Here is an 18,565-nt window from a genome sequence, read left to right as displayed (position 1 = left end):
GCTTGCAGTATGGTTTCTTAACTTCCCCTTTATTGTAGATTTTATTCTCCCCTTTTTCTATATCCTATCATTCCAGGGGAGCAAGAAGTTAAAGGGAGCCAAAGGGAGAGATTTCAATAAGATCACATCTGTTAGTGGGAGAAATATTGCTGGAATATTGTCTTGTCATTTGCTAGATGGTGTTAATGAAAACATTATGCAAGTTGCTGTGGGATAAGAGAGGCTCATTGCAGATGCAAACAGATGTTTCAGTACCAAAGTAAAAATGCTGGGAATAATTTTAGCTGTAATTAACGTAGTGCATTTTACAACAAATTTGTACCTTTAGAAGTGTCTTGAAGCTGTAACCTTGAATTATATGATTGTTTTATGATAGATGTCAGTGGAGCACTGTGGAAATTTTCTCTAGTAAGGATGAAGACACCACACTTGATGTGTCTTCAAAGGGGCTCCTGTGAATATTAGTGCAATTGCTCCTTTACAGCCATGGCCCCATTGCATGCTTAAAAACCACTTTCCTTCCCTTCTCCATGATCACTTCATTCCATAACTTTCTGCAATAATGCTTTTGCTGAGGAGAGATTCCTTCCTGCTTCCACCTGGTGATCAGCTCCTGCCCTGAAACCTTGGGACTGATTTAATAGCCCTTATAATTTTCATCCTGTCCAGCAGTAGTGGCTGTTTTCTAGAATATCTCAAGTGTTGAGAGGGATGAGTAATGTCATTGAGAGGCTTGTGCTGAGAATGAAGACATTAGTAACTGAATCCTTTGCAACAAATCATTCTCCTCACAAAGAATAATGGTCACTGTGCTGTGTTTGAGCCTGTGGTGTGAGCAAGGCTGTCCCCCCCATATCACAGTGCACCAGCCTCACCAAAGTCCACGAGAGATGCTTGCATTAGTAACCCCCAAGGGTGTACCACACTGTGCCAAAGCAAAAGGGATGTGCTTTTGTGCTAGGAAACCACAGCTGCCTGAGTTATTGTTGCAGAGGGTATATCCTTGTCAGCCTTAATAGTAATTTATATTCCCAGGTCAGGCATTTACAGGAAGTCAGCAGTGTCAGGAGGGGATGAATCAGCAGAAGCTGCTTTTTGGAAAGTAACCTCTGGAACAAGTCTGACAACCAGTCTCCCTCAAACAGTTATGGCTCCTGATGGACTCAGAGGTGTTCTGACATGCACTAATGAGGATGGGACAAAACTGTCCCTGCAGTTTGTAGGTCCAGGGCTGAGGAATTTCTGCTTGGCCCAGGTCCATGCAATCCCATGCAGATGGAAGTGCTGACAGCGGCAGCGCGGCTGGGAACAGTCACAGGGGCTGGATCTATAGCAACACCCATCTGTGGGACTGCTCGTGTAGGCCACACAGGGGGAAAAATGTAGAAAAAATAAGATTATGTCTTGAATCTGGGACTACTGAGTCCCAAAGGAAAAGCATTCCCATCCTCACCCAGGTGTGGAGATGTCAGCAGTGAGACTTTTGGGAGCAGTTCAAGCCCTGACCCCGGAGTACTCCCAGAGCATTGCACTGCACGGGGCGATGCTGAGGCCATGGTATGACCAGTACAGCTGCTCCCTATTCATCATTGTTCACTTCTCTACACTAAATCTGAAACTGCTTTCCTTCCTGAGTCTGACTGTGTAATAAAAGCCTGAGCATTATCCCAGCAACTGAAACGTCTCTCCCTTTGTGTTGAGATGTGGAACATAAAATCAAAATGGTCGGATAGTGAGTATTTGGCCAGCTGTGGTAACCAAAAGGGCCTGTGCAACACATACAAGTTCACCCTGTGTCGGTGTGGATATTAATTTGGCCTAGGCTTCTGATGATCTATAGTCTGTGATGACAAGGGTAATTTTTTTTCATGTAGCACTTTTTACCTTGTTGTTAACTGAACATTAACAACTCCTAAGTCATAGCCAGACATTTATTTTACCCCTAAATCACCCACAGAATCCTGATTGGAAGATAATTTATCAATAAACCAAACAAATTCCAGTAATTGTAAATCAATGGGAAAGGATTATTTGCCAATTTAGCCTACATATATTTTTTTTCTTTCCTTCTGGTCTTGCAGATAAGGAGACCTAGTTAAAATGCTTTGTTATACTCGGTTTACTTTACTCTGACCTATTTTAATGATAGTGGGCAGCATATTCTCCCCATCATTAAAGGGACAGATTCTGCTTCATAGTGGTATAAATCCAGGACAACTCCACTGCGGAGTTCCTTCACAATACTTCTGTACTATGAAGGAAGAATAAGCCAAAACCTCTTGTATTGCAGAAAATGGTAGAGAGGCAGGACAACTGGGCTAAAAATCCTGATACAGAACACTTGTGTGAGATACCTGTAATGTTAGGAGCTGATGTGGGAAACTGCGTGAGAGAAAAAGAACTACCTTTCTGTAAATACTTCTCCAAATAAAAATGTTGAAATCTCTTTTAAAAATCTGGCATGAGATTCAGTTCAGGGAAAAAAAAAAGTGGGTTAATTTTAATGTTGATTGTAGTGTGGGCATAGGGTGCACAAGTAGCAGGCACCTGGGGCACTGTAGCAGCGCAAACATGCTTACCCTTATTTCAGGTGAGGCTGTGGGCTGAGCCTGAGGTTAGTGCTCAAGAGCTGGAAATAAGACTTTATGTTTAAAAGACAAGATCAGAAGTGGGATCAAAATGCAGCTGTAGTAGTTAAAATTCTTCAAAATAGCCAAGGTCGAGGTGTTCAGTTTCAAGCTCTTGTAGGCTTTCCTGATTTCTCACCTTCGACTTTCCTATTTGGCTTTTAAAACAAACTTAGAATTACTCAGTGTTCTTGACAGAAACAGGAACCCCACCCTTCATCTGCCTGCAGTGAGAGCAAGCACAGATTGCTGGCTCCCTTAAGGTGAAGGTCAAGAGACAAGTTGCTGTTGAGAATCTGTGTAGATGCTAAACAGGTTTGCAACACCTCCTGTCCTACATCCACCCCTGTGTGCTGCACTCTCTCCTTTGCCCTGTACTAACCCTGCACAGTGCCATTGAGAAAACTGGCTGCCACCTGCACCATCCTTGCTCTGCTTCCAGGCATTTCTAACTGCTACAGTCCTGCAGATCTGCAAATTCTGACTTTATGAAATAGTTTATTTCATTTGAAGGCATTAATTGAAATGCCAGGGACACTTGTAAGAAAAGAAAAGCAGAATCATGTCCCTTTTAGAATTGTGTTGGGCTGTTGATGCACCTGGCTGTGCCTCCTCAGCTGTTTTCAATCTCATTTGCAGTGCTGGGAGTGTTTAAGCCCTGCCCAGGAGCTTGTTTTTCCTCACAAAACTTAGTCTTGCTGCTGTCCTTTTCCTCTGTGCTTTGGAGGTGGTTGGTGGGGTTGTAGCACAGATCTCTTGTTTGACACACTGCAACTCCACTGGTGGGATTTGTCCCCTGTAACTCAGCCTGGCCGTGTCCTCGTGCAGCTGAGGGCTCTGGAGCTGAACTCAGGCACGCAAAGGTAAGAGGCAATCTTCAGAGGTGCTCTAGGATGTGTGCAAAAACACCCAACCAACTAATTTTTTCTGTCTGCCAGTTGTTCAAAAGGGAGTGGGGCAGAGAGGGATAGAGGACACTGAAAGGTAGCATGACTGAAGGAAAAAGATCAAAGAGTGGGTGATTGTATTTGGTGGGGGAGGACAAAAAAAGTGTTTTGCACCGGGGGACAGTATGAGCATAAAGCCTCGAATATGTTTAAACTGGGAATTGCAGAGAAGTTTCTGTCTGGAAGCTGTCTTTAATGCCAGGAGGGGTAGAGCATGTGGCTATATAGCACCTCGCACTTGGGAGGCTGTGTGCAGTGTACAAGAGCCATGAGTTGCTTGGCTGTTGGCACAGGCCATCTCCTCCACTGCTGTGAAAAGAATGAGGGTGGGAGAAGGTTTGAAGTGTGCTGCAAAAGCAGAAATGTGGCTCAAATCCTTTAGGCTGAAGCTCCCACAGCCCCTGCTCCCAGGCTGAGCATCCTGGCATGAGGGACTTGAGGCTTTCTCCCCTGTAACACCAGGGCTTGCTGCGTGCTTTCATGCCTGTGGACAGTTATCCTGAGCTTTTTTCAGTTGGAATTTGTGATTTCTGAACAGTTATTTGGTGAGAAATCATGTACTTGAACACTGTTACTAAAATGTCTGTTGCTTTATTTTCTGCTGCTACAATACTAATTTTCACCTGAGATTACTTCAGGAACTGTTGTCCTCATCTTTGCTTGATTTTTCTGATGGTACACTCCTGAGACTTTTTCAGGTGCTGTGTGAAAAATTGCTATAATTGGAGAGGGTGTGAGAAACAAGAACCTTCTGTTTCCCACTGCTCCCATTAAGATGAAAAGAGAAATTAGAAAAGTTAAGCTGGAGCCAATGTTTCCTCTGGACAGTATTTTTCTTACTTCTTTGTCAGCCTCATTTACCATTTCCCAGACTTTGCCTCAGTGATTTGGATTAGGTGAAAACCCACAATAACTTGAGCAGCTGAGTATGCACAGCACAGAAAAAAGACTTTTATAATGCAGGGATGCTCTATACATTCTTGCCTCTAAAAAATATCCAAGTGGAATAAGAGACTGTGTAGGAGGATGAAACCAGTCACTATCTTGTTGTTAAGGGCAGGATGGGTGAAGAATTGAATGGTGTAATTGGCTGCAATGACCCTGCACTACCAGAACTCCCTTTCACAAGACATGCAGTACTCCATGCTAGCATGCCTTTTTCTGAAAGGGACTCAGTCTCACACAGCATTGCCAGCAGGAATTTGATTCATGCAGAAGCCAAATAACTGTGGGAGGAATAAAATCTAAAGCGGGGAAAGAAGAAATGCAGGCAAATTCCACCAGGTGTACTAGAGATACAGCTGGTGTCAGTACCCAGAAAGGATGGCTTCCTAATCCTGCCCATTTGAGAAAATGGGAATCAAGTCTGGAGTGTGACTTTCTTGGCAGCGCTGGGTTAACAGTTGGGCTCAATGATCTCGGAGGCCTTTTCCAAGAGAAATTATTCCATGGTTCTGCACTACAGTGTGTGGCTCTGGATAAGTCCTGGAGCTCTAAAATATGTCTGCAGCAAACTGCTGCTTCTGGGGATGTCATGAATTATTTAAGAGTGAGGATGCACGTTGAAAAAAAATCCATTCTTTGCCAGTGAGCAAAAGGGCAGCCCAAACCTGTTCCCTTGTTTGTGTCCATCCCCAAATGCTGGGGGAGCAGATACTGTCCACTAGCTCTGCAATGCATTAATCACAGGGATATACCAAGGTTAATGGTTCTCTGCCCAATTTCCACTAGGTTTTCTGCACTCACATTCTGTCACTGAGTTTAATTTTTGTATATTTCTGCTGTATTCATAACACAGGAGCAGGATCTTTATCTTAAGTTTTTTAGAAGCAGAGTTCCTGACTGGGAATCAGTCAGGAAGAAGTCAGTCTTTCCCCTGTCCTTCAACCAGTCCACCACTTTCCCTGCTGTTAGTTACCCTGAAATGGCAAAGAACAGATTCAGGTCAGAGACCACACTTCAGTGTTGAGGTAATTTCCTTTCCTGTTTGAATAGGGACAGGGGGTGAGGGGATAGCCTTCAATTCATGGTGCAAATACTGCTCTGTGCTAGAAGAGGCTGATGCATTTCAGGAGAAAGTTGTTCTTAGAACAGCCTCTGCCTCTGTGCCAAAGTTTCCCCAGAAATTTCTGAAATTTAGCCAAGAAGGCTGTTGGGATAGCAAAATACAGGGAAACATTCCCAAAGAGTGGTTTTTTTCTGTACACAGGCAGTGACATTCTCTGTGTTCAAGACCTCACTTCTGGACAAAAAATATAAGACAACCTTAGAGATCCACACATATTTTGTGTTGAGACAGCAGGATTGTGGTAATCATCAAAACAAAAATGGGCACTGTCATTTGTGTATTGACAGGGGCTCTGAGCTCTAGAACAGGAGCTGAACTAAAGGGAGGCAAAGAAACCGAGGTAGGTGGGCTGCTCTCTGGTGATAACCAGCCTGCTCCTCAGCTTCCAGAGATTTGGCTACCTTGGATAAGTAGATCAGCTCACTGCTCCCTCCAACAACTCTTCTTACTGCCTGTGCCATATTCCTCTCAGGAAAGAGTTTGAGGGTCAGCCAGACTAATTCTTCCCTCATCCTTCCTTCTCACTTAATAGAGAGGGAGTTAAATGACAGAATGATAAGCTGCAGGTCTGGCTGGATATAAATATAAGAAAGAGGAGGCTTTGAGACTGGCTTATCTTATCTCTCTATGCTCCCACAATGGCTAACAAACCACAGAAATAAAAGCAGAACCAGAATAGTCTTTTTGTTGTTTTGTTGGGTTTTGTTTTGTTTTTTTCTTTTTGTCTAACTCTCTTGGATTTAAAAAAATACACTTTGAAAAGTAAGGTTAACTCTCAAGATTTAAGATCCTCGCAGGAAACCTGACAGTGCTTGCAAACTGGCTCATTTTGGTTGTGTAAGTAGCTGTTACCTTGAGATGTCCGATTTTGCCCATTTCATAATACCCCCTAGCACGCAACCTTCTAAACCCTCTGTAGGTTAAGCCCCTGCCATCTGTGACAATTCCAACGGACCCCCAAAAAGCAGATCTTTGGACAGGAATTGCCTTGGATGATGAAAGCTTATGGCTTTTAATGTTACTGTGACACTTGCTGTTTTACTTTACCAAAACTTCTGTGACACACTCCTCCCCTCCCCCCTCATCCCAGCCTTCAGGTTTTACCCCTTGTTCATGCAACAACAAGATGAAAACACGAATAATGTGGTCTAAGGGTATGGAAGATTACAGCAACTGGTCAAGAGCCCAAACTGCTTGAGTTCAGTTGAAAATTTATAATTTCAAACTAATTTCATTAATTCAGTGGCATGACTCAGTGTTTTCTGACACATCTTCGGTTCAGCAGTAATATATTGCTTGGGTAATCTGCTAATAGCTTCTTTAGAATTGTTGCATTGAAAACAGCCTGGTTTGGATTGTTTCCCCCACTCCTCTGCCGCCCTTATAATATTGCAATGGGGTATTTCTCATGCTGTAGGAGAGGAATTCAGAAAATTATATTTACCGCTGTAAATTAAAGACATGATAGTAGGAGTTCAAGATAGCTGGTCTGTGAAGGGTGTCACTGTGGGAACGACTTCAAGTTCTAAAACAGCCTGATTTTGGGACTAGATTTTTGCCAGCCACTTACAGACTGATAAAAAAATTCTGAGTTTATCAACACAAAGGGAGGACTGGAGTTGGAGCTAATTAACTTTTATGTAATTTGAAGTACACATGCACATATTGATAACTATTACATTAGGTGTCTCTCTCCTCCAACAAGCCATATGTTACAGAGAACTCTCTCATCCGCTTGCCCTGCCTCCCCTCGCCAGCCAGAAACCTTTCAGGCTCGTTTCTACTGATAAGAAATGTCAAATACTCCAGGCTTCCCAGCAACAGCCAGGAGCCCGAGGGGCTGCCTTCACAACCAGCTGGCTTGGTATCTTTGTCTTTCGAGTGTGTTGTACCTGTTAGACAAAACCCACTGTGCACGTGTGCAGCACCGTGCTGCTCCTCTGATGCAGCCGGTCGAGCCAGGCTGTGAACGTCCCTCTCCAGCACACAGATCTTTTCTGTGTTCCTTGTTCTCACTGCTCCTTGTATTCTCTAGTGAAAAGAATATATTTTTAAATACCATGCCATTACTATTTAGACTTTTCCCCGTTTTCTCATGTCTTTTTTTTTTTTTTTTTTTAAGAAAGGAATTTTCACATTGCTGTCACTGCTTATCCCTGTAAATCTCTAGCCAAAAGTTTTCACAGCAAATGCTCTCCTAATGTATAGTTTGTGGGCATTTCTTTGGCTTGCTACTGAAGCATTTAAACTTCCAGGCCTGCTATTTCGAATCACTCCCTAAGACTTCACAATATAGGGAAATTGCAAAGAGGGCAGGGCACAGGAGTATGCAAGAAGCACTATGATTTGCACTATTTACAGTCATGTATTAGTATAAAACCTGTGTGATTGTGTGTGTGTGTTGTGAATCAGATCCTCTTTTGAAAAAGGAATTCCCTTCTCCAAAACCGGCTCTGCTCCATGCTCCTCCATGAGGAAGTCCCATCCCTGGGGGGGATGGAAAACCAGCATTTTGCTTATGGATTTTGCTAGTGGTGTGGCCTTGTACAAAGCCAGTACTCCACAACTGGACAGAAGCAGTTTGAAAGACTGATTAGAGGAGTAGAGAGACAATTCAGGAGGGACAAGAATCATGGTTGCCCAAATCTGAGTAATGCTGAACTGCAGGCTGGTAGATCGGCGCTTGCCTGTATATGACAACAAGTTATAGCCATGGCAGGTGCACCAACAGCAGACAAGTCTCCATTGCCCTCAGCAGCAAGAACAGTGTTACTCTTTCTCCCCCTTCTCCCATCCTTGATTCTTTAGCCTTGGCTCTCCCCCCGCTCTTGTTTTTTTGCTGTCAGCTTGCTTGGGATGCTAAATGCTCCTGGAGCATTTATCAACTACGCAAGATTTTGTTGCTCCCAATAAAGGGTAATCTCTCATGTTTCATGGCGAAATGAGGAAGCACTTCTCAGGTTTGACAGGAAAGGAAGTTTGGAGGATGGGGAAGAGCAGCCTTGTTGATCACACCAGAACAAAACCCTCTTGAAAGAGGCATTGACTTAACTGTGTAGTCTATTGCTGATAATGGATGGCTGCCTGTTTCCTGTTGGGAATATTTAATATATCTGCTTTAAGGCTGCATGGGGACTTGAGGTTGGCTGGTCCTATTAATAATGCATGGGATGGCTGGATTTAAGTAATTATTATGCACAGAGTATAGTGCAGTGACATATTGGTGCAGAAAACGATTCCTTTAATAGGCTTGTTCCTTTTGGCTAGATCCCTGAGATAACCAGTTTGTTTGTTTGACAGGTTTATACCTTTCTCTCCTTCTTAGTTTTTCATTAAAACTGAACACTTTTGCTGAGAAAGCTGCACAGCGTTCGAGAAACCTCAGAGCTTTCAAGGGTGATGGGGCAGTGGGGCACTGCCCTGGGCACTGCCTTGCACTGGCATGAATCCTGTGCCCACACGTGCTCTGCAGGGATGGGTTTGCTCCGAGGTGTAAGGCAGACTGTAACACGCTCTGTGTGCAGCCCGTGCCCAACAGGCACTGTTCCTGCTGCTGTGCTCCCTGCAGGTAGCTCTGGGAAGAGGAGGGAGTGCTGGAGCCTGCTTTTCCACCTTGTGCCCAAGGTGGAATGTGCTTCCCCGTGCAGAACGTACAGGGAGCCCCTGCCTTGCAAGCTCACAAATACAGTGAGGAGCCCCAAAATGAATTAAATTAAAAGAATAAACTTTTCAATTGCTTGAGTGGGAGGAAGTAAGAAGATACTGGATTGTCAGGGGTGAATTTGAGCATGGGAGTAGTCCAATCTTAAGCATGATATTTTCTTTATGTGCAGGTTTTGTGAGCACTTTGTGAGCTGTTCCATTTATTCGTAAACTCCTGCCTTTGGGAGACAGCTATGGCTTGAAAGGGTTGATTACTGAGTGAAGTCCACTGAAATGCATTCAACCATTTTCTTTGAATTAGCCAAGCTGATGTGGTCTGTAAACAGAGAATCTTGTAGAGACTGAAATTTAAAGAAATTTCAATCTGCTTAAGCATTGATACTAGTCTCACCACTGTAGGGGCAGGAATTGGTCAGGAATTTGTTTTTGACTGCACAAAAGTCTTCCATTTTGCTTTCTCTTACAGTACGTGCTTTTTGTTCAGGACATAACTTTCTCTACTAAATACAACAGGAGATCAAGTGCACGGCCTCCTTTGACAGTTCCTGATAGGACAACAAATCTCCAGATACAGCAGCTTTTGATTCCTTCTCCTATGTGCTGCCTTCATCATGAGTCAAAGCACTTTATCTAGAGAAGAGGGTCTGGGAATCCCATGCCATTTTGTTGCAATCTGACAATCTTCACTTAATTAACTCGCCACTAACTCTTAGCAGTTTTTATTTTGTTTTCCCAGACAACATTTTCCTGCTAGATCCCCCAAAAGACCCACAGCTTGTTTAATTGAAGACATGATAATTTTAAGTTACTTTGCTGCAGCTGTTTACAAGTAAAAGGGGGGGGGAGCCATTAAGGCTATCTGAATTATATCACAGGAAAATGTCTAATTTTGTTATGTATGCCACCCTTAGGCTGAGCTAAATTGTGACTTTCATAGCCCAGCCTGAGGGTGGTTACTTGACTTTTTCTCCAGTATTTTTTTTCTGAATACTTCAGAGATAATGTTAATGTCCTTTATTGAGTCAAGCTAAGAACAAGAGTATTTTATTTCTTTTGAACTTTAGATTGGTGACATCTTGAGTATTTTTATTTCAAAGACAAAGTCCCTGTGAACAGGTCAGGAGCTGGGGGCTTGAAATAGTTTCTGGATCTTTCAGCTGAGCACCCAGGGAGTCAGGCTGCTCCTGTCCTTGTGGTGAGAGATGGAGAGATGTGGTGTGTACTTCACTGAGCACTGGTGTTGTGCTGTCCTCTGTCTCCACATTCCTGACTATTCTGTTGGTGAATCTGTTTCTGATCCATTTTTTTTGATCAGGCATGAAATGAATGGGTGGTTCAGGAAAGGCTTTGCATGAAGAATCCAGCCAGGGAACTCTCAGTGCAATCACACCCATTGGACAAGTAAAGGCATCCTGGAAAGTGGCAAAGGCAAGACCCCTGGGGGCACTGAATGTCCCCAGCTTTCCCTGGAGTCAGCAAGTTTAAGATCACTTATTGTGAAGGCTCAGTCTAGATACAGCCTCATTGAGAGGTGTCCTGCAGAGAAAGACCTCAGCTTCAGCTCCTTGTAATGGGAGTTTATTGCAACTCATTAATTCTTTTGTTTGAACAGCAGGACATGCCCTAAAACTCTCTTATATCCCCTTAATAAGGACAAAACTACTACAGCCTCAGAGTGCAACATCACTAAGTGATAAAGCCCTGTGTCTGTGTGACTCTTCTAATACCCAATTTGTTCTGATAGTGGAGATTGCTGATAATAAACAGTAATTTTAAGGGTTTTGTCCTGTTGCCTCTAGACAGAAGAATTTAGCTTCCATTCCATCATTTTTAAAACTTCTTTTATACCCCAGTATCCAGCTACTGGACAGACATGGACTGAAAGTTTTTAAAGTTACTGGCATGAGCTGTGAACCTGCTAGGCTTGTGTTTCACAGGATTGTGATGCACACATGAGATATGAGTGCATTTTCTTTATCCCAAGTCTTCAAGAAGAAACTTGAATGGAATTTAACTCTGACCAGATTGCTTGGGGGAGTGATCTCCACTGATCTCTACCTGACTGTAGGTAGATGGGATTTCAGCCACTTGCTCACATGGGTTTTCCAGCCTCACAGGAGCTGAAATCTTCTCCCTGTGCATTTCATAGCGTGCGTGCAGCAGCTGTGTTGAGGTAGCTCTGACCTGGCCCCAGGGATTGCACACCCGTAAGCAGGTGAAGCACACAGGTGTGTACCTGGAGAACATCTTCCAATCTGATTTGGTTTGGAAGCAAAGCAGTTCCTGCGTTTAGAGACTGCTCTATGATGCATAACAAAGTGTTGTAAGGAAGGATGGGGGTGGGGAGATTTGCTTCCAAAGCATACCCCTTCTCTAAACTAAATGCTAATGGAGAAGGATCAATTGTGCCTTGAAATGTTTCAGGCAGCCCCAAAATGAAAGAGAATCCCCTGTGTGCATGACCAGCTGCTACCTTTTACCTGGAATAGGAGCTATATTGCATCTGCTTTATTTATTTGCATGCTGCTTATTCTTTGTGCTCAAGGACGTGCTGCCCTTCCTTACAAATGAATGCCCAGGGTGGCTTGGAAGCTTTGAGAGATGGGGAGTCAAGCAGTCTGCTATGTTATGACCACAAGAAAATGTGTTTTGTGTCCAGAACAATCATTATTAGGAGGTGTTTGAAGGAAATGTTCATAACATTCTTCTCAATGACAGTGAAGTGCAGTGAAGTAGAATGTTAAAGTATGAACCTTCTTGAGTGAATTACAGTCTTGGGGTTTGGTATTTGGTATTTTGTTTTGTTTTTTCTCCCCTCTAAAGATGGAGTATAGGCTCTCCTCTCATCCATTATAAATTCCTAAAATGACAGACATTCCTATGGGATTAAAAGCACACTGAACCAGAGATCACTAAAAAATTTTATGGCAATCCCTAAGGAATAACTCTTCGGAACAGAGGTTTCTTTTAGACAAGCACCGTGTGACAAATCAGCCTTGGGGAGTGCTTGCAAAGGCATTACAATAATACTTTTCTAGCCACTTCCATTTAAATTTTGTGCCCATGGTAAACAACCACCCTGGCTTGGTTTTGCTGGTTTTAATATATTCTTTAAAAGTAACAGAGCTCAAGTGTATTGGATCTGAACTGCTCTTCCAGGGTTGATACGGGGCTGGAGAATCTGGAATTGAACTGAACCACATTCTTTGGTACTGGTGGTGTTTGATTGGGGTTTTTTAGTGTATCAACGAAGTAACAAATTCCTTAGCTTCATACCTTACCTGTGTGCCCTACGGCTCCTCTGAAGTAGCTGGTGAGCAGGAATTGATGAATTTGCACTGACTCCCATTCCCTTTTCACAGCACAAAGCCCTGTGCACTGAGGTGACAAAACCAGGGCTTCCTCTGCCCTGCTGCCATCCAGTCACATCACTATGAACCCCAGTAATTTAATAGTACAGCTACATCTGTTCCTTGGTTCTGGGATATTGGCTGATATAAAAAGTAGCCCTGGGGAATATTTACAGTGAGATCCACCCTGGACAGTGTTGCTGAGCCATCAACCTTCAAAACTGCCTGGATATTTTTTTTTTTTTCTTATTATTTTTTTTCCTTAAGGGCAGTTAAGTGGTTCTTCTCACTTGGCTCCATTTCCTCCAGGGCTAAAATGCAAGAGTTTCCCTTTCTAACCTAGTGTGCTGTGGGGGTTGGAAAGCATTTTCAAGATGAAATGGAAATCCTGCAAAGCATGCTGAGATTTTCCCAGAGGACCTTACAACAGAGTGCTAATGCCAGGCAAGAAATCCCTAAACCTGTGACTTGTGATACCCTGTCCTCTCTTATAGTGACTTTGTAAAACTCTCATTCAATACTTTTTGCCATCAAGGATTGCCTAGACAAGGATTTGCAGAGAGATTTATGCCCTACAAAGCACCTCAAAGTACCTTTTTTTCCACATCAGTTATTAAAACTGGGTGACAAAATATTTCAAAGCCAGTTTTCCCCCCCAACTTACTTTGGAAATTGTTTAGAAAGTTTGGAGCTCTACTGAGCAAAGTCTGAGCCACCAGAGAAATCTCATGCCTAAAGGCTCATGGAATAAAAACAGAGCACAAGCTACAAGAAACCTTTTTCTTAGGACAATACTGTGACCTTTGATTTTTAAAGTAACTTTCCAAAAGGAAGTTGTGCTCTGAATTACCTACACTGCCTTCTTGTCTCTGTCCTAGCTCAGTCAAAAGCCAAAGCGTGCTCTGATGTTGGCAGCCTAACAAAAGTAATACTTTTCGAGGATGATTTGTTCTTGACTTTTTTTTTTTAGTATATTGGGCACAAATAACCTCTCAATCAAGGTTAGTACATGGACATCTTTTGGTCTAGCCATCTCTGTAGAGGAATGTATTAAGAGTAGTGTCGGATATGATTTATCTCGCGTTTCTTTGCTGTCCCTCTTGCTTCCAGTGAAGGACTGCGACCTTCTCCTTTGCTAGTAGATAAAGGATTAGCATTAAAAAGTACAGTGTCCCCAGAGCCAAGGCATCTCTCTAATCTTTTTCTGCTCAGGAGGAGATGGTGCCTGCTGGCATGGACATGCTTCTTGCCCCTGGGGCCACTGCCCATCTGGCAGAGAACCAGCAGCAAACCTGCTCCCAGCCCTTGCAGCTGAGAGTTTGCTCTCTTCCTGGAGAACATGTTTCTTTTGAATCCACCTCAAGGCCCCAGGGCTCACAGAGCCCACCTTTCCCTAGTTTAGCAGATGGATAAAGAAGGGTTTCAAGAACAGATTTCAAAACTATGTCATGTATAGTCTAAAGTTTGAAATCCTCTGATAGAGAACCACTCAACAAAGGATAAAAATCAGAACCAGCTTTATCCACTTTAAGCAGCAGTTTTTGTGTGTGCACATTAAAGTTATTTTAGATTTTCACTCTCCTTGTTTTGAGACAGAACAAATTTAAACAGGGCCTCAGCTCACTCTGAGAATGGTGCACTACAGTGTACTGGTGCTACTAAATATTTAGGGCTCCACAGTGCTGTCAGCACGAGTTTGTGGTGCATACTCAAGTGAACTGCTGCTACATGATCAGGTCCCAGTAGATTTAAAATCCCCTGCCCGTTTGCAGCTGCTGATCAGAGCCACTCATGTGGCAGAAAACAAACATGCTGTTCCCTTTTGTGAACTTGGGCTATTTAGGGATAAGGCATCATTTATTTCTCTTTGTAAATGAATTATCTGTTTTGTGTTGTTCTGTGTTTTTTAAAGAAATAATTTGTGAGTTTTGTAATATAATTATAGAATTTAACCTCTGCTGTATCTGGGGTAGCAGCTGAGGAAAAAATTTCTTCCGTGGAGGAGAGGATTTGCTGGGAGAACTCACAGTCTGGTTTGTGCAGCAGAGGAGCTGCTTCATGAAAGAAGATTTCTGTCTTTACACTGCACTTAGAGATGTCTTGATGCCTGTTTCTATGCTACTGATTCAAACTGGCTTCGAGGCAGAGGGTGAAAGGACTTTGGGTTTTCTTGATGGGGAGGTAAGGGACATGAATGTTGTCAAGCTGAGAGCAGGGGGGGTAACCATCCAACATCCTACCTAGGTAGGGACAACCCTACCTACTGGTAAGGGGTTACCAAAGCTGCTGATGCCTAGGAGTCTATTTGAATTCCTTGGGGTTTTTTTCCCCACTAATACACTCAGGTAGAGAGATAAATAAGAGGAAAAAGAGGTGCCTGTATGAGAAAAGAAATATAATACAATTAGCCCTGCAGGAAGAGGGAATTTGTGCTCTTAGGCAGGGTCTGGTGGCAGTGTCAGCACACAGCCACTGCACCATCACCCCTGCTGCTGCATCCGGCCCACAGTGGGGGTTGTCTTGCTGGAAGCTGATGGGGCTTGCATGTGTTCGGCCTCTGATTGCAACTTGGTCAGTAGAGGCTGAATGCTCAAGGAGAGACATCAGAGAGTTCCTGGTTTTGTGCTCAGAGGGGAACTGGAAGTGACCCAGCAACTACTCTATGAGTTTAGAAATTAGAGGGCATTGACTAGTCTTTCTCACTTCATGTATTTTTCAAATTCTTGATGGTTATTTCTTTAAGAACTGTTGAAATTCCATGTTAAAAGAGGGAAAGGTTTCTGGAGATTGTTGTAAGAAAGATTTGGAAATAGCATTTGTTAGTGCTCAAAATCAGCAGGTAGAGAACCCTTCAGCACTGATAAAGTGACCTGTTTGGAGTTTCACATGGAAGAGGAGAAACAAGGAACTATTATTTTGGTGACTGTTACTAAAAGATTCTGATTGCTGCCCTTGAAAACTAGGGGTGACTCAGTTTCCATTTTTACCTTTTGAAATACAAACTGGTCTTTCCTACTTAGAGCTTGGGCATTGGATTTTCACACCTTTGGCAGAGATCAAGACTTTACCAACAGGCTATCTGAGGTCTTGTTTATAAAGATGGTATTTCCATACTCAGTTCTCAGTTTTAATAGCACACACCCCCCAGATGAAGCCTTGCCTAGGTGTGGCTATGTGGTAGAGCTCAAGAGGCTGCTTTCTTTTAGGCGACTGATGCGTTCCTCTAAAACATTTGTAAAATATATTAACTGGCAGAAAGTGTAAGTTATTTTTTTAAATAGCCATCCCCAGGCCCCAGCAGTCTTTTGCTCTCTGGATGTGCTGTACCAGGGCTGTTCGTTCCCTCAGTTCTTGATGTCTGGATAATGCTTGTCCTTGAACACAAGGTAAAACTTCCCTGCTTTTAAGCTGTCTGCAAGCCCAGCTTTGAACAATAGATTTCATACAGAATTAAGACTTATCAGTCACAAGAATCTGTGTTTGAGCAGCACATTCAGAGCTCTCCCTCTCTTCCCTTGACCAGAGGAAGTTGTCTTCTCTTTAACTTTCTGCTATAAAAGCAAATTCACTTAAACTGCATGCTGCTTAAAAGGTCCTTTAAAGTTGTTATACCAGTGGAAAAATCCGGCAGTGTCCAGACCTGAATAACATATCCTTTTTTTTTTTTTCTTTTGCTCATCCTTATTAATAAAATCGTCAAGATTTCTTAACAAGGTCTTATTTACTGTTAGTTTCATCAATTTTTTGGCTTAAAAATATCCTCTAAAATTTCAGGAATAAAATTACAGCCAGTGATTGTCAAAACAAAATATTCTGAACAGTTCTATTCCCTAGAAGCTTTGAAGGTTTTTCTTTTTTCTTTTTCCTTTTTTTCTTCCTACAGCTTGACTGTGATTAATTTTTAAAGGCCGGGGGAACTCTGAGGAGAAAGCTTGAGCCCTCAGATAGAAACATCTACATTAGCAGTATTTGAGAGCTGTGATCTGAGAGGAATGGTTTAAATTCTGTGTAGGGTAAAAAAGTAATGCATTCCCAACCATCCTCTCTATTGCATGTGGAAAAGCTATTTCTGGGGTTTTAACACTGCTTGATGTCATGTTAGTCCTTGTGGAGCTGAGAGCCAGTGGCTGTGGTTGCTGCTGCTGTACGAAACAAGGCTGAAACCCGTGGTGAAAAATGTGCCCCTGGGTGTGCAGAAGTGCCTGCTGGAATTCTGAGTGTCTCACCATCTGAGCCTTTCACAAGCACTTACAACCCCTCTGAGAAGAAATGATTAGGGAGCAGAATTACAGAGCTGAAGTGAGTACCCAAGGTCCTGACAAGGAGACTCTATGGATGAGGGAGCAAACCGGGGTCTGAACTTTCCCTAACCAAATTCTTCCACTGTGCTGGCTTGCCTGGAGATGCCTGTGACTCACTGTAAATTTCAGTTCCGGATGTTTTGGGGATTCTTTTTGTTTGTTGTTTCCCCCCTCCCCCCCCCCCCCCCCCCTTTATTCTTACAGTCATGGCCGTTAAAGCTATTTTTCTTTCATATGTTCGCAGATGCAAATGGTAGGAGAAGGGATGAAATGAATGAGGATTTCCTCAGCCGACAGAGACCTGTAGTACAGAGTGCCTTCCTTAGCAAGGGAAACCCCAGGGCCGAGTCCCCGCTGCTCGGATGCGATTTGTTGTGCCGGAGCCAGGGCTTGTGCTGCCTCCAATGGCTCCAGAAACTGGGCAGCTTAATTCACTTCATTAACGAGGGTTGGGGAAGCTTCGCCTTCACCCGGCACCCTTTGCCTCTGCCTTCCTTTCCCTCTGCCCCCTTTCCTCTAGATGGCATTGCAGGAGAAACGGAATTCTGATGGAAAAGGAGATTTTTTTTTTTTTTTTTTTTTTTTTTTTACTGCTGGAGGAGTTGCAGGAACTGCTTTGCATTTTGATGCTGCTCGATTATCTTATCCACTAGACGAGCACATACAATATTAATACCTCCTCTGTCAATCTCAAACAGGATGCAGATAAGTATTTCTTCTGAGCGGTTTTATTGATTGGGTTTTCATCTAAACAGTCTTTCCAGCTTTTTTTTTTTTTTTTTTTTTTTTTTTTTTTTTTTTTTTTTTTCTGGTCTGGGTGATTTAACTATGTTTTCCTAGGATATTCATATTTGTGCAGGAAAAAAAAAAAAAATCATGTGTGTCTTTTGGTATAAAAAGACCAGTGGAAATTTTGGGGAATAAAAACCCCCACCTTGCCTTTCTCACTTATTGCCTAGGTTTTTCTTTTTTTAATCTAACTCACTGAGATTGCAGAAACAATTATTCTGCTCTATTTTTTCTAGTTTGTTTTCCTCCTGCATTTGAAAGTACTATGTGCATAATCAATTTCTCTCTTTCACTGTAGTAATTCCTCTTTTTATGGGATGTGGGATGTTCAGGCAAGCTGAAAAGAAAAAGGAAATTACTTCTAAGACTGCCCACACTGGCTGTGGGACTGAGGTGCAGATTGCTATCTGGGGAATTCAGTATCGTCTTGTAGTCGTCCTAAAGTTTAGCACACTTTCCAAATATTTTCTTTTTAAGAGGTTTAGGGAATGGAGGCCTGTGAGCAGATTTCTGTGCTGACATGGACAAGTGATGGTATGAACTTGCTTGCCAAGCAAGCAGGCTGCTGTCACCAGGAAGGTTGAATTTTCTTTCCTCAATTGTCCTGTTAGGAGCTTGTTACTCCTGAGCCCTGTTCCTCCAAGAGCTGAAACCTGCATTCTGACTTCCAGGCCATGTGCATTCAGCAATGCTTTCATGCAGAATTCTCTTTCAGCTCCAGTACTTCTTCCCTAGTTACTGTTTGATCCTGAAGCAAAGGGTTTGCATCCCCTCTTAGCCTTCATTTTAACAGGCTAAATCAACCCAGTCTGTTTAGCTC

General features: G+C 42.9%; 1 long non-coding RNA gene across 7 annotated transcripts in view; it reads left to right on the top strand.

Moving 5' to 3' along the window:
* Positions 1-18,565, top strand: part of LOC138114493 (uncharacterized) — a 154,961-nt gene that overhangs the window by 47,004 nt on the left and 89,392 nt on the right. For 6 of the 7 annotated variants that reach the window (XR_011152657.1, XR_011152654.1, XR_011152651.1 and 3 more), the window contains exon 1: positions 3,326-3,490. The exons of the other annotated variant lie outside the window; for it this stretch is intronic. This is a non-coding gene — a long non-coding RNA (uncharacterized lncRNA). Of the gene's footprint in view, positions 1-3,325; positions 3,491-18,565 lie in introns of those variants that run through there. 7 annotated transcript variants of the gene reach the window in all.

The sequence above is a fragment of the Aphelocoma coerulescens genome, chromosome 9, assembly GCF_041296385.1.
Source record: "Aphelocoma coerulescens isolate FSJ_1873_10779 chromosome 9, UR_Acoe_1.0, whole genome shotgun sequence".
In the NCBI taxonomy this organism is placed as follows: domain Eukaryota; kingdom Metazoa; phylum Chordata; class Aves; order Passeriformes; family Corvidae; genus Aphelocoma; species Aphelocoma coerulescens.
Note: the sequence above shows the minus strand (reverse complement) of the source record. Positions and strands in the feature narration are given on the sequence as shown.